General features: G+C 35.6%; 1 protein-coding gene across 3 annotated transcripts in view; it reads left to right on the top strand.

Annotated features, from left to right (window-relative positions):
• Nucleotides 1–14037, top strand: part of bin3 (bicoid-interacting protein 3) — a 53233-nt gene that overhangs the window by 23723 nt on the left and 15473 nt on the right. For all 3 annotated transcript variants that reach the window (XM_070210522.1, XM_070210520.1, XM_070210521.1), the window contains one exon: nt 4949–4997. The gene's annotated coding sequence lies outside the window, so the exon portion shown is untranslated. The remainder of the gene's footprint in view (nt 1–4948; nt 4998–14037) is intronic.

Below are 14037 nucleotides of genomic sequence, written 5' to 3'. Positions count from 1 at the left end.
GTTGGCTTTCGCTTTAACTAGTTGGGAACTTTAGTTAAAAAGGCTTAAAGAGTGCACAGGAGCTGTACTTGACTGTTGGTAACTTTTTATATTATTTGTTTTTTGTTTATTGTTAAACAGCACATTCTGAATAATTCACCCGTTTGTAGCCATATTTCTACTGAAGTTCTCATGGTGTGCAAATCAAATTGAAATTGCCCGAAATTCGCAGCTCGTTTCATCAACACAATTGCCAATCATTCAGCACACTCACACACAAAAAAACAAATATATATATATATATATATATACTCTATATTCGAATACGCAAAATTTCATTTCCGTTTGTCCGGCACATCCGGCTGCAAGTGAAAACTGTGAAAATGGTTGCAAAATGCATAGCCATGCCATGCATACTGAGAGCGCCAGAGATAAAAATAGAGGGAGAGATAGTGATACAGATATAGAGGGACAGGAAGAGATAGACAGAGAGAGAGAGACAGAGAGAGAGAGAGGGGGGGTTTGAACCATCAATAGCACCACTAACTTCCACTTCTTGTCAGTCTAATCGACACATTTTCGGTTGCATTTAAAAGCCACTTGCCATCGACTGACTAAGTGCCACGCCCAACCCACTACCTAACCGCCCCACGCGCGGCGTTGATGAGCAATTCCTCCATGCATATCAAGGTCAATACAAAATGGCGTCGCTGCGCAAATACAAAGTACACAATGTAGTGCATATTGGCATTACCATTCAAGTGCGCCTACTTTACCCCTACCGCACCTCACCCCAGCCACAAATCTATTGCATTCTATGCTGCGTCCCTTGCCAACAGCGCTCATCAACGCTTTTCCGAAATTTACACAACACTAGAAAAAAAGTAGTTAAACGCTTTTCGCGATTTGTAAAACTTTTGCGCACTTGTTTTGTGTGCTGTACAAAAAATTGCAATACAAAAAATCGACAATAGAAATTTTATGAACTTTTGGCATAGAGAAACGCAAATGCCCTAATTTCAACGTTTATTGAAAATAATTAAAACTCAGTCTTTTATATTACAAATTAATAAAAAATATATATAAAATAAATAAAAATTGAAAATTAATAAATATATAAATATATTGAAAATTACAAAAAAATATAATTTATAAAATTATTTAATTTATAAATATTTTAAATTAATTAAAATATAAAATATATGTAATTAAAAATATAATATATAAAAATAAAAAAATATTTAAAAAATGAATAATATATAATATTATTTTTACATTTGAAATGTTTGTTTTCAATAAATTTGCTTTGTAAACGAAATATGAAAATTTCTGTATATTTGCTGCTGGCGATTAAAGTTATTTAAAGTTTGTTACAAAGTTGATGGCAAATTTGATATACTCTTGCTATACTCACAGCAAACTAAAGCGCCAATTTCGCCAATGCGAATATCTCGTGCTTTTTTTTTCTTCTAGTTTTTGTAATGGGATTTGTTGTTGTTGTTTTTGTTGTAATTGTTGTTGCTGCTGCTTGTTGCAAGACTTTTTGATTGGAAAACTTGTGCATTGGAGTGAGTTGTATGCTTTTTCGCTTCTTGTGTGTTTTTTATTTTTATTTTTGGTTAACCCAGCTAAAGCGCTTGTGTTACCTAGCTAATTAAAATGCTTAGGGTTAAAGTTCACGGGCGTGCTAAAATTGACAATTTCCATGGGTTAATAAATTGACGCAATATGGTTAAGGAGTGGATGTTGTGTGTGTCTATGTGACTTGTCTATATTGCCAATGGGCTTTAATGGCATAACACACACACACACACTGCATGCCAATCTAAAATCGTGGCATTTGTATCCATTGGATATCCAATTTAATTTCTAGGCTATTTCCAAGTTGTTGACGCAGTTTTGTTTGCCATTCGATATCCTTGACTGGGCTTCGGCTTTCGCTTTGCTCTAAAATTGTATCCTTGTATCATTAATTAAGATGCACACATACACACAGGCACACGCACACAGGCACACAGTCACACACTCCCTGAGAGTGTGGGGTTAACCAATGTCAAGGCAGGTTGCGTTTTATCTATGAAAAGTCAGTCGAGGTGTTTATTTCTTCTGCTGTCCCACGCTCAGACAAACTTGTGTGAGTTTGTGTGTTTATGTGTTTATATGGCACACACACACACACACACACACACACACACACACATGTTACTTTGGTCGCATTAATTTTGCAATCAAAATGTCTTACGGTAGCTCTACAGCCCAAAATTTAGTGGGTGTACGCACGTGTGTGTGTGTGTGTGTACCTGTCCGTATGTGTGCCTGTGTTTTCTTCTAACCCACTTAATTTAATTTAATCAGCTTAGTAATTAGTTAGCTCGTTGTTCCCGCTGCTGCTGCGGCGGCGGCTGCTGCTGCTGCAGTTGATAAACATTTTTGGCATTACCTCCCGCCAGGCCTTATAAATATTTAATGCACTTCTCTGTGTTTTTGCTGTGCAACTAATTTGCGTTAAGTTTGCAAAACCCTCAACGTGACTTGTGAATGTAAACTCTGAGGATATTGTTTAATAACACTTGACGACAAAATGCCTTTGCAAATATTTAAAGTGTGCGGACATTGATTGAAAGTCGCAAAAGAGTTAATGTTGTTGTGTGCGGGTTAGTTGAAGTTAGTTTTATAGAGCCATTTGTTAATTTATACAAATAACAGTTTATTTCAATTTCTATGCTCCGACTCAATTGTGAAAGTGTTTAAATAATAAATGGATAACTTGTCCCATTCTCATTCTCACATCCATATTGTTTTTTATCTCGAAGCTTCTGAGAGATACAGACACCAAATTTGGCGTTGTTTATATAGTAGATCAGATTTTTCTTACCAAAATAACTAATTTTATGGACGTATAGCCTTGGACTTTGATATTTACATCCATTTAAGTGTCATATATAAACCCCGAAAGATTCAAAAGGATCGGACAATAAGCACCGAAGTTACTCAGGAACAAGTTCTTTATAGTACGCGGCAAAGGGAAGAAGAAGCACAGTCTCATGCTTGTGTGCGTGAGTGTATGTGTGCACTTGTGTATGTCGACATGGTAGAAATAGTTAGAAAAAGAGTTCATGTTATTTCATAGTCTCTTATATTTTACATCATTTTGTTTTTCTAAGAACTTTGTTCTTATATTTAACTAGCAAAATGTCAAAGAAGTTAATCTCAGTCGGTAAATGGATATTATATGCGAATTATAATAAAATCAACTCTCGTAATATAATATTCAGCTGGCATTTAAAATTCAAATATACACATTAACTTGTCCGGCTATCTTTGTTTCCCATTGTATATGTAAATAATGGTATTAAAATTGTTAAAGCATTATTCAGTTCAATAATTATGAGATTTCATTTGTCGTTTGAATAAACAACAAAATGTAAATCGCAATCGCCTCAATTAGATGCTAGCTAAATATAAACCTCAATAACTTATACGTATTGCTAATGTTTGTTATTTTCAAATGGCATTTAGCTATTAAGTACACAATATTTGAATACAATTTGTGACCTTCGCAGAAACAGAAAGAAAATGCCAAAATGGTTAACGAAATCAATAAATTGATGCCCAAAAGGAATAGAAGGCAATCAATGCAAAGAGCCAAACAGATGCGGTCCCAAAGATTGAAAAGAACAAAACCGAGAATTAAGGCTATTTGCGGTACGCCGAACATTTAATACCCTTATGCACATTTGCCCTACTGTATGTGAATTTACTATTATAAAGCTCGTAAATGCTGAGTTTTGGAAAACTGAATATGTTGCCGTAGGGCTAACTATATGATATAGTGCTCCGATGTTGATAAGGATTTGCATATATGTGGGGAGAATCATATAAGTAACAGGTTGCGAAAGTAGAAAGTTTTCCATCGTTCGATTGGTATGTGATATAGTGTTCCGATCCGGACGCTGCCGATATACATATGTATTGCCTGCAAGAGAAAGACGAACCTTTCAAGACGAGAGTTTTTAAACTGAGGAACTAGTTCGCATAGTAACATACAGATGGACAGACAGACATAACTATATTAGCTTGGTTGTCGATGCTGATCTGGAGTATATATACTTTATGGTTTCGGAAGAATCTCCTTCCATGCCCTTACACATATCATCACAAAATTATAGTACCCTCTATAAGAGTATAGAAAAACAATGCCAGCAGGCCAATAGGCAAAAAATTGAGCTGTCTAAATGTGGGCGGAGTTTTCAAGTTTTTTTCACCGGTTTTTATTTTATTCAGCGCATAGCTGACAATCGAGTTGGCTGGAGCTCAACATAGGAAATATTAGATGAAAGATAACTCAAGCACTGAGAGACTTGGGGGCATTGGACATGTATGTATATAAGCTCGTGACAGGTTCTATGCAACCCATTGACCCTAATATTGGGTGTATACATGAGTGTGTGTGTGTGTGTGTTTGGACTGCTTGAAATTTATTTAACTGGCAGTTAAGTTGTTGCCGAGTGCTGACAGTTGAACGAATTGTTGTTAATAGTTCAAAGTCACAAAATGTCAGCAGGAGGCATCATTAAATTAAGTAGACTTAGCTTGATTTTTTATTGCCTAATTTAAAGCACTTTGCCAGTTGAGAGGCACTACAAATATAGAATTTCAAAGAGAACTACACCTAAAAGTCTATTAAACTAAGCGAACATTAAATGCTGAGCCTAGTTTAGTACAAATTAGTTGGATCCAGGTCTACCTTAGCGAATAGAATATAAGTGCAGATTTAGGAGAAAATCGATAAAAAATATATATATGTATATATATGTTGTGGCATATGAAATCAAGAACAAGAAAAATATTTAAATATATAATAATATATTAGCAGCTTGATTCAACACATAAACTAAAACTAAAACTAAAACAGAATTTAATATTTGTTTCTTCTCTAATTTAAACTTCTATCTTATTTTCTTTTCAGCATAAAATATATAAATTCTATCCACAATTGCTAAGCATTATTTGTTGAGGTAAGCTGATGAAATCTAATACATTTTGTTATTATTGAACAAATGCCAATTCAATTGTATTTTATTTCTGTTTCGTTAATTTGTGCAGCATAAATGCCTAGCCTTTCACCCTTGGCAACAATATTAAATAATTTTCAACATTTATCAATTTGATTTTTTCTTTAACCCTTCCTCTTGCCCGAGGGACGACACATGATTCCACGCCTAGCGTGAAGGGCGAAGCAGCACATTTGTTGACTGCAATTCGCATTGCTCTATAAATTTGAATGAATTCATTTGTTTGTGAAACGTGTGCGAACACAGACGCTTGAAAACAACAACAACAACAACAACAACAACAACAACAGCAGCAGCAACAAGAACAACAAAATAACATAAGCAGCATGTGCGGTTCGCCATTTAGCAATCCAACCCAATGGACGTTGTTGTTGTTGTTGTTGTTGACACAATTGAGCATCATATTTATTATGCCAACGGGTTTTCAGTCTCTCTTTCGTTGTTTTTTTCATTCTTTTTTTATAGCTTTTCTGACTGGGGCATTGCTGCTTTGTCGTCTAGTTGATACTCGACGGCGGGCACTCAGTAATTATGAATCGCAGGAGCTTTAATTGTAGATTACTTAAATCTAGCAATTTTTATTTGTGGATATTTAATCTTTATATTTTTTTTTGTATATTTTTTCTCACTCTTTCTTTCTCTCTTATTCACTTTCTCTCTTCCTCTCTGTCATAACCATTCTCTCTTCCTCTCTGTCATAACCATTCTCTCTTCCTCTCTGTGTTTTACATTCTCTCTGTCTCCCACTCTCTGTAACTATCATTACATATCTTTATCATTATCTTTCTCCCGCTCTCTCTTCCCTTCTCTTCCCTTCTCTTCATCTCTCTTCGTCTCTCTTCCTCTCTCTTCCTCTCTCTCTTTCTCTTTATCTCTCTTTCTCTCTCTCTCTCTCCCTCTCTCTCTTTATATCTATCTATATATCTCTTTTTTTTTACTCCTCCTCTCTATCGCTCTCTCTCTCTCTCTCTATCGCTCTCCCTCTCTCTTTGTCTTTCTCCTTCTCCCTCTCTCTATTTCTCTCTCTCTTTCCCTATCTCCCTCTCTCTTTCTCACTCTTTCCCTGCCAACCTTAAGATCACTCACTTCCGCAAACCCTCTCTTCAGTTCATTCACTTTCTGAGCAACATCTATCTCTTGTTTATCGTGTCTCTTGTGTCACATTCGTTTTCTTAACGAACGTTTTATTACAATGATTTTTGTGTGCTGTGACTTAAACGTTTCACTGTCTGTTCTTCTGCACTTGAATCTGAAAATGTCCAATGCAACACGCATAATATGAATCATATCTGAATATACTGTGGACAGGGTATTCGCATTTTGCTGCAACATAGACTCACGTATTTATTGGTCTTTTTTCTTGCGCTAGTCAAAAAATGTTCATTGTTCGCATTTATTTACGTGAAATTGTTGCTATGTTTTGCATGGCTTGTCGCTGCTGCCAGGCCAAAAAAAAAAAATAAAAAAATAAACATTTTCAACATATTGGTTGAACATATTCTAAATTTCTTGTGTCCCTGTCTCTGTCTGTCTCTCTATCTCTGTTATTGCTTAGTTGGGTTTCATTTCATTTGGGTGCTGGGTTGGAATTTGGCGCACAGAAAATATTTCATTATCAGCTTTTGCTCAGTGCACAGAATTTTTACAGCAAATTTATAGCGAACATGTACAACATGACCTCTCAACTGAAAGCCATTAGAAACACGCACATATCCTTTTAAAGCACACACACTCGTGCACACACACACGTACAGAGGACACACGCACACCTGTGCACGGACACAAAAATGTGGGCTGTGCAAAAGCAATTTTCCAATTTTCCTGAGCACAACATAACGCAAGCATATCAGTCGATTTTCTTCTTGGCATTTTCTTTCTCTGTCTCTTTTTGCGCTGCTTATTCTTCCACCTATTTGGCTTCTGACAATGGCTCGACGTTATAAGCACCTTAGAAATCAGTTGGATAGAAAAGAAACAAGTAAACATGTTGACATTTTGGACGCTAGTCGACTAGCAAATGCCCTCTAACAAGGAATACCTAAAAGTCTTGAAAAACTTTAAATGAGCCATCAAAAAGGGAAACGTAATAATAAAAGTCTTAAAAAAATATAATATAATATAAAATTGAAAATTAAAAATAAAAAAAAAAAATAAAAATAAAAATAATAAATAAAAAATAAAAATAAAACAAAAAATTAAAAAAAAAAAATAAAAAAATGATAATGAGACAATAAAGTAATAAACAAAAAATAAATAAAATTAAATTAAAATAAAGAGAAAAAAAATTCAAATAAAAAATAATGTAAAAAAAAAAACCAAAAAGTGATTAAATAAACAACAAAAAAAATATATATATATATAAAGAATTAAAAAATAAAAGATAGACAAAATTAAATTAAACTACTTGTACTTGTTACTTGTTATAAATTTAAAAGGCATATAAATGGGTTAGTCTGGCATAATGAATCAACAATTTTGACTGACATGTTAAGCTTGTCAACATCATCGCAAATTGAAACCATTCTTAACTTTTCGAACAAATCCACCCACTTAATGCCGTTCATATAGGGTATTAAAAATTTACATGAAACCAATTTGCAATGTTGCGGCATTTTCATTTCAATTTGACCTTCAGAGCCAAGCCAAGCTGGTTTTTTTTCTTGCTCGACTTATCTACTTATGGCGAAAACACAGTCACAGTATAAACGAGTGAAAAACAAATGCGATTTTCTTTTTGTTATTCTATGTGGAGTGGCTGTCGCAAAAACTTTTAGACTTGTGCCAAGGAGTGCCCTAAGTCAAATGCTTCAATAATAAATTCATGATTTATGCATCTAACAATCTCGATTAATCTTTCGTAGTTAAAAATACAGTTGACGTGTTTATTACATTTCGAGCTCTATTAAATTGCATATCTCTGCCAGTTTTAAGGCTTACGCAGATTACATATTTCTTGGCTTGATTCGTATGTCAATCAAGTGCCTATGATGTAAGAATAAAATGAGTTAATCAAATGAATGCAAAAAATAATGAATACATTTCTGTATGACTCAGCATTAGAATGACAACACACATATTTAAATTATAATAATTTATTTATAAATGATATGCTGTTTCGAGTGGATAAAATATTAAAAGAGGCAGAACTATCTAGTTTATTAAATTAATATAAATGGAACCCGTTTTCGTTCACGTTCTATGTAAAGGAATTTAAATCTAATTTCTAAACAATTTATAAGTAATTTAAACAGAACTTTTAGAAAGCACATTGAAACAACTGAAAACTTTTGTATTTTTAATAAGGCACACCTAATGCTTAAAGTTCTAGCCCAATAGGTACAGCTTTTGATGCAATAAGAGTCTTGAAAGCACGTAGAAAGAGCTGAAAGCTTTGCTCTCCAAAATCAAACTAACTTAAAGATTTAAAGACTAAAAGCTTTAAGTTATAACCCATTAGCTACTTTTGTGAAAAGCATAGAAACAACTTAAAGCTTTGTTATTAACAATTAAGCACACTTAAAGCTCAAATGCAGTTACAGTTTGTCGATTTACGCCTCTCACTTGATTGACTTTAAATGACATGTTATCGTTCGCTTCTCGTATATCAAAAGCCATAGACAATACCTGTGTTTAAAATGTGCACGGGCCCACAAGTAAAAACTATTTTTACGCTCATTTATCTAAAATTATAAAGCTGCAGATAACCATAGTAACTCTATTCTATAAATTAATGCCCCCAAACTGCAAGCGGGTAATTTTACAATTGCAAAGCACAAATAGACGCAACACTCGACAATCAAAGTGGTTTTTCCGCTTGGCAATGGCAGACAAAGTTAACTGCCGATGGATAGGATAGTGCCACGAAGGTGGGAGGGTTATGGGGAAAAAGCAACAACAAACTGCCGTCAAACTGTCGGGAAAAAAAAAAAAAAAAACAAAAAGCCGAAGAAAAAGAAAAACTTGACTAGTCGCCATCGTCATCCTCAATGCCTTCGGTTCGTGCTGTTATAGAAAGCAGAAAGTCCGTGGCATGTTTTGCCGTTGTTGGCCTCAAAAGTTGAAGCAACAAGAACAGCAGCAACAACAACAACAACAACAACAGCAACAACTAGCCAGAAAGAAACCATTTGGAAAATATAATCAAATTTCTGCCTCTCACTCACTCAGAAGTAGTTTGCTAGCGCTCCATGGGCTGTGCTCTTCATGCAGATTATTACGTATTCCATGCATATTTATAACGTTAACTGGCATTTTGATTTTTGTTGTACCCTATAAATATAGAAACAATTGAATAACAGACAGGGTAACACATAGTTGGTTGAGATTCAAGAAATGTTGAAAATTTGTTAGTTTATAATTAATTTCATATAAACACGCAGTTTAACAGACTTTGTAGTCTACTCTAGTATGGCAAAGCCTTAACTTGTTGCGAATTACAAGCGTAAGGCCAGGAAAAGGGACAGCTTGCATAATAGAATCCGTTATTTTAATTTAAATTTTGTATGTGCTTTTCGACTAGCTTGTACAAACTAACTGTGTCATGTTTGTCTTTTCTTTGTGAACTCAGAGACTGTCCACATCAGCTTTAAACAGTTTGCTATATCGACTTCCAAATACCCTACTCAATGCGGGCTTTTATCAAATTTTGAGTATGGCTTCCTATTTAGCCTGAAGAGAATTAAAAGAAATTGCAAACATTATGAAATGTTCAAATAATAAAGCCATGCGCCCTTGCATTACACGGTATCTCTAGGTCAAGCACACCCGCCTTGTTCTCACTGACTTAATTTTTTTTTTATTTCGCTCACTTTTTATTTTTGCTGCTGCTGCCCCACATTGGTTAGCTGAAGGGCAGCCAGCAACGTGGCACAACGTGTGAAGCGATTCGCTCTGCAAACTAAACTCAAGTGGCATTGAAAATTTATAAAATTTACTTTTTTATTTTTTATTTTGCCCCTCAGCTTTTTGCTGCCCGCCCAAGCCGCGCCCCTTGTGTGTTGCCTGTCATTTGATGTAAACAAGCGGCGATGTTGGAGCCTCACGTCCGCAACGATTAGCCGAGGCGGCCGTTGGGCGTGGGCTTACGCATTTGTGTAGGAGGGGGGGTTACCTGTATTTGAGCCTGGAACTGATTGCAATTAATTAACAAACATTAACAAAAACGTTGTGTCGGAGAAGAGAGAAAAAAAAAAGGGTCGCCTTTTGGCCTGTAAATGCTTCAAATTCGGTTGTGCCTGATTATTCATTTAAAGCATTTTTTGTTGTTTGCATAAATTTTGCTCAAGGATAATGCAAGGCTCGAACCCCACTACGTCAAACCAAGTTCGAACCCCCCTAGAATATGCCGTTATACAATACGCCGGCAATTAAATAACACAATGCTTTTCGGGCACGAAAAGGTCTCTCTGGTTGAAGCATACTAAAAGAAGAAAGAAAAAAAATGGCAGCTACTGAAAATTTACAGTTGAAGGCATTTTAGGGTTGCCCGGCGCACACTCCTTTAAGAATGTGTGTGTGTGTATATATATATGTGTGTGTGTGTGTGTGTTTGTATGAGTGTGGATTACAGTGTTGATGCGCTTTGTGGCAACTGTGTGCGAACGCATGTAGCATGAATGATATACGGCCCGTGTTGGAAACTTGTGAAAGCTTTTTGAATTGAGATGCTAACTGGTTTGAACAAACGGGTTTCTTTGTGTCTTATATCATTATTAATAGATGTATTTTGTAGATGAGACATGGAAGTGTGTTGACGCATAAGCATGATGCACTGTAAAGCAAATCAAGTAAAGCTCACGGATCCATAAATGTATGAATCTTAAACTGTTCGACAGATGTAATATTTTGACTAAGGCCAGCATTGAAACGTTTAAGAAAAACGCGCAAAGAAGAAATAAAGTAAACGATGCTAAAAGTGGGTTAATAGAAATATCGCCGAGAAGAGAGAAGAAGAAATTACTTAAATAAGCTTAAAAGAACGAGGAAGATAGAAAGAAAGTGCGTTGAAATAGTAAAAAGAAGTGGGTAAGGTCAGGTAAATGGAGGGAAATCGGTTATAGAGAAATACTAACAAAAGACGATAGCGAAGTAACATATATAAGGATAGTGAGAAAGCGGCGTACAACGAAAAAGGAAGTTAAGGATTATAGAGTCAGAGATAAACGAAGAAATCTATAGAGGGAAAAACTAAGGAGCCTAGAGCAGGTAGAGAGAGAAAGACAAAAAGTGCAAAGAGATGATGATGACAAAAGGACATAGAGAAGTAAAATATATAAGGATAGTAAGAGAGCGATGCATACCGAGAAAGGATAATAAAGGATTGTACAGGCAAAGATCAAAATTATTAGAGGTGGAATAGAATTAAAGAAAAAGATGAAACTTTTACGAGAGATACGAATAGAGTAAATGAACTATGCAAGTTTATTAAGTGAGAAAGAAGCATTAGCAAGAAATGTCAAACATACCAACTATGTACTATACATTTTAAAAGTTATACAACTTAAAATTGTAAATTATGCAAGCTTAAATATTTCTATTGTTCTACTCGTAACCATATTGATAAGATTGGTGGCAGGTGGAAACATTTCCACTGGAAACCACTTAAAAGTGAAAATGCAATAAATGCTTTCACATATGTATATATATTTGTGCATGACTTATTTCCGTATTGATGACAAGCTGTTTAAATGGTTATCACTAGATAAGAGCTATTTGTGCACGTCATTTGATTAGCCGCAGATAAAACCCTTTTGTCTTGATGATGTGTTAGTCATGCCAAAGTCTTTACTGTAGTTTCTCTATTAACACACGAATTGTTACATTTTCTTATGTATTTGTATTTTTTGCTTGACCATTTTCACAATTTCCTGGTCGCTGCTCATTTTCATTAATTTGTCACTGTAATTTTATTTTTGCAACGTCGCCCCCCCGGCCACCCGCCATCCTACGGACTGGGCATAAATCATCTGCGGCCGTTGAAGCGCTCATAATCATTCAATGTGCCGTGCAAAATTATTCAGCCAGCGGCAGCCAGCGACAGCTGCCCCGCTGTGCTGCCCCATCTCGAACTTCTCTGGCTCTCGTTTATACGTCGACTCCCTGTTTACCTGATTTCTTTCTTGTCATTGCGTTTTATTTTGTTTTATTGCTGTGACTAGCGCATTTCCGCATTTCTTTTGTTGATTTTTACATAATTGATTAACGGCCTGTGCCTGGACTTGTTCTACTTCTGTGATAACTCATACTGATATACCCTGTCGCAAAGGTCAAGTGGGGTATACATTTTATCTGTCAATTTAAATTACGAAAAAAACGAAAAGCTTTCTCCTAACGAAACTGTTTGATGGCTTAAAACAATGCATTTTTATATGTTTGCTCTGTGGCATACCCTGTAAAAATCGTAAACTGGGTAGTTTGCTTTAATTATCCGTATACGAGTGTATCTGAACTAAGTTGAAAATAGTTTATATTAAATAAATAATAAACTTAACGTTGAAAAGTTTTAAGCAATGCACTTTATATACCCTTCATACCCTGTAAAATTGTTAGTTGCTAGTTATATATGTTGCTACAAAAGAAGATATATTTGAAATAAAAAAAAATGTCATGAAAAAATAAAGTTTAAAATAATGCCTTTGGGGTGGTTAGTTCCTGGTATACCCCGTAAAAATGTCAATTGAGATATATTGCTTCGTCTGATTACCTGACCTATACTGAATAAAACATATTTAATAAATCTATGCGGAAGTTAAAAAGAAAATGGATATTATATCACGTGTATACTCTGCAAAATGCAAAAAATAATAAATGACAATATATTTTATAAGTCAATTACAGGGTATCTCACAGTTGAGTCTGTTCCAACTGACCAAGTGTTCGCCAGCATTGTTTTTGTCTTTCTCTAGATTGAACTTTGAAAGCATTTGTAGATTTTACGGCGACTGCAACTGCATTTGACAAAGACTATAATTTTCTTCAGCTGAAAATTGAGAAAACTCTCGTGGAAAAGGCAAAGCAGGCGAAAACTGGAGACGACGCTTTTGGGTTGTGTGTATATATGCGGCAGACAGTGTAGATAGGAAAAGAACACGATGGCAACAAACTTTTCGCTGAACTTAACCGAACAACTGACAAAAACTGACAAAGTGCAGTCGGCTTGTAGTTTTTTTTTTTTTTTTTTTTATTTCATTTCTCGTTTTTGTAGTTTTCCATTTTTCGGAAAAGTTGTCCTTCTCCTATTTTGCAATTTGCCTTTTGTGATATGTTGGCTCGTAATTTAATTTATTTTTCCCTGGTAAATGTGTAAGATTTAAATTGAAATAGAATTGGATTTGCTTTAAATACGCACTGTAAATAGAAATAGTATGTACATTGACTGACAGCACAAACTGTGCATATTGACAGAATTTGTTGAATTTATTCTCGGTTTATTTTTTACTCTTTTCTTTTATTGTTTGTTGGCTTTCAGCGGTTAGCTTGACAGCTCTTGGGTGGTGAGTTACCTCAGCATCTGGTTGTGGGATTATGATCGGGTTGAGGCTGGGGCTGGGGCTGGGTCTGGGTCTGGGTCTGGGTCTGGGCCTGGGCCTGGGGCGCTGACTGGGCTCGGGGGTTGCTGTGCAGCAGCGCATGCTACACGTATGGCTTATTAATGTACCTGCCACATGAGAAGAGCTGGCAAAATGACGACGACGACGTCGACGACAACAACATCGATGATGACCCGCTCTGCGCGGCGGAGGAGCCAAATGGAGGCAGATAAGAGCCAGTTGGTGTTGGCATTTTGACAGCTCGAGTGGCAGCAGCAAACGGCGAGAAGCAAAGATGACTGCGGGGGGGGAACTAAAGATGTCTCAAATGGTTAAGTGCAAAATTTAAAGCATTAAATGTCCTCTGGGGATGCTGTAAGAAAATATAACGAAAAGAAATTATTTTAAGTGTTCGGATATAAGGGTTGGAAATGTAATAAGTATATTTATGTTAA

This window comes from Drosophila virilis, chromosome 5 (genome assembly GCF_030788295.1).
Source record: "Drosophila virilis strain 15010-1051.87 chromosome 5, Dvir_AGI_RSII-ME, whole genome shotgun sequence".
Lineage (NCBI taxonomy): Eukaryota > Metazoa > Arthropoda > Insecta > Diptera > Drosophilidae > Drosophila > Drosophila virilis.
Note: the sequence above shows the minus strand (reverse complement) of the source record. Positions and strands in the feature narration are given on the sequence as shown.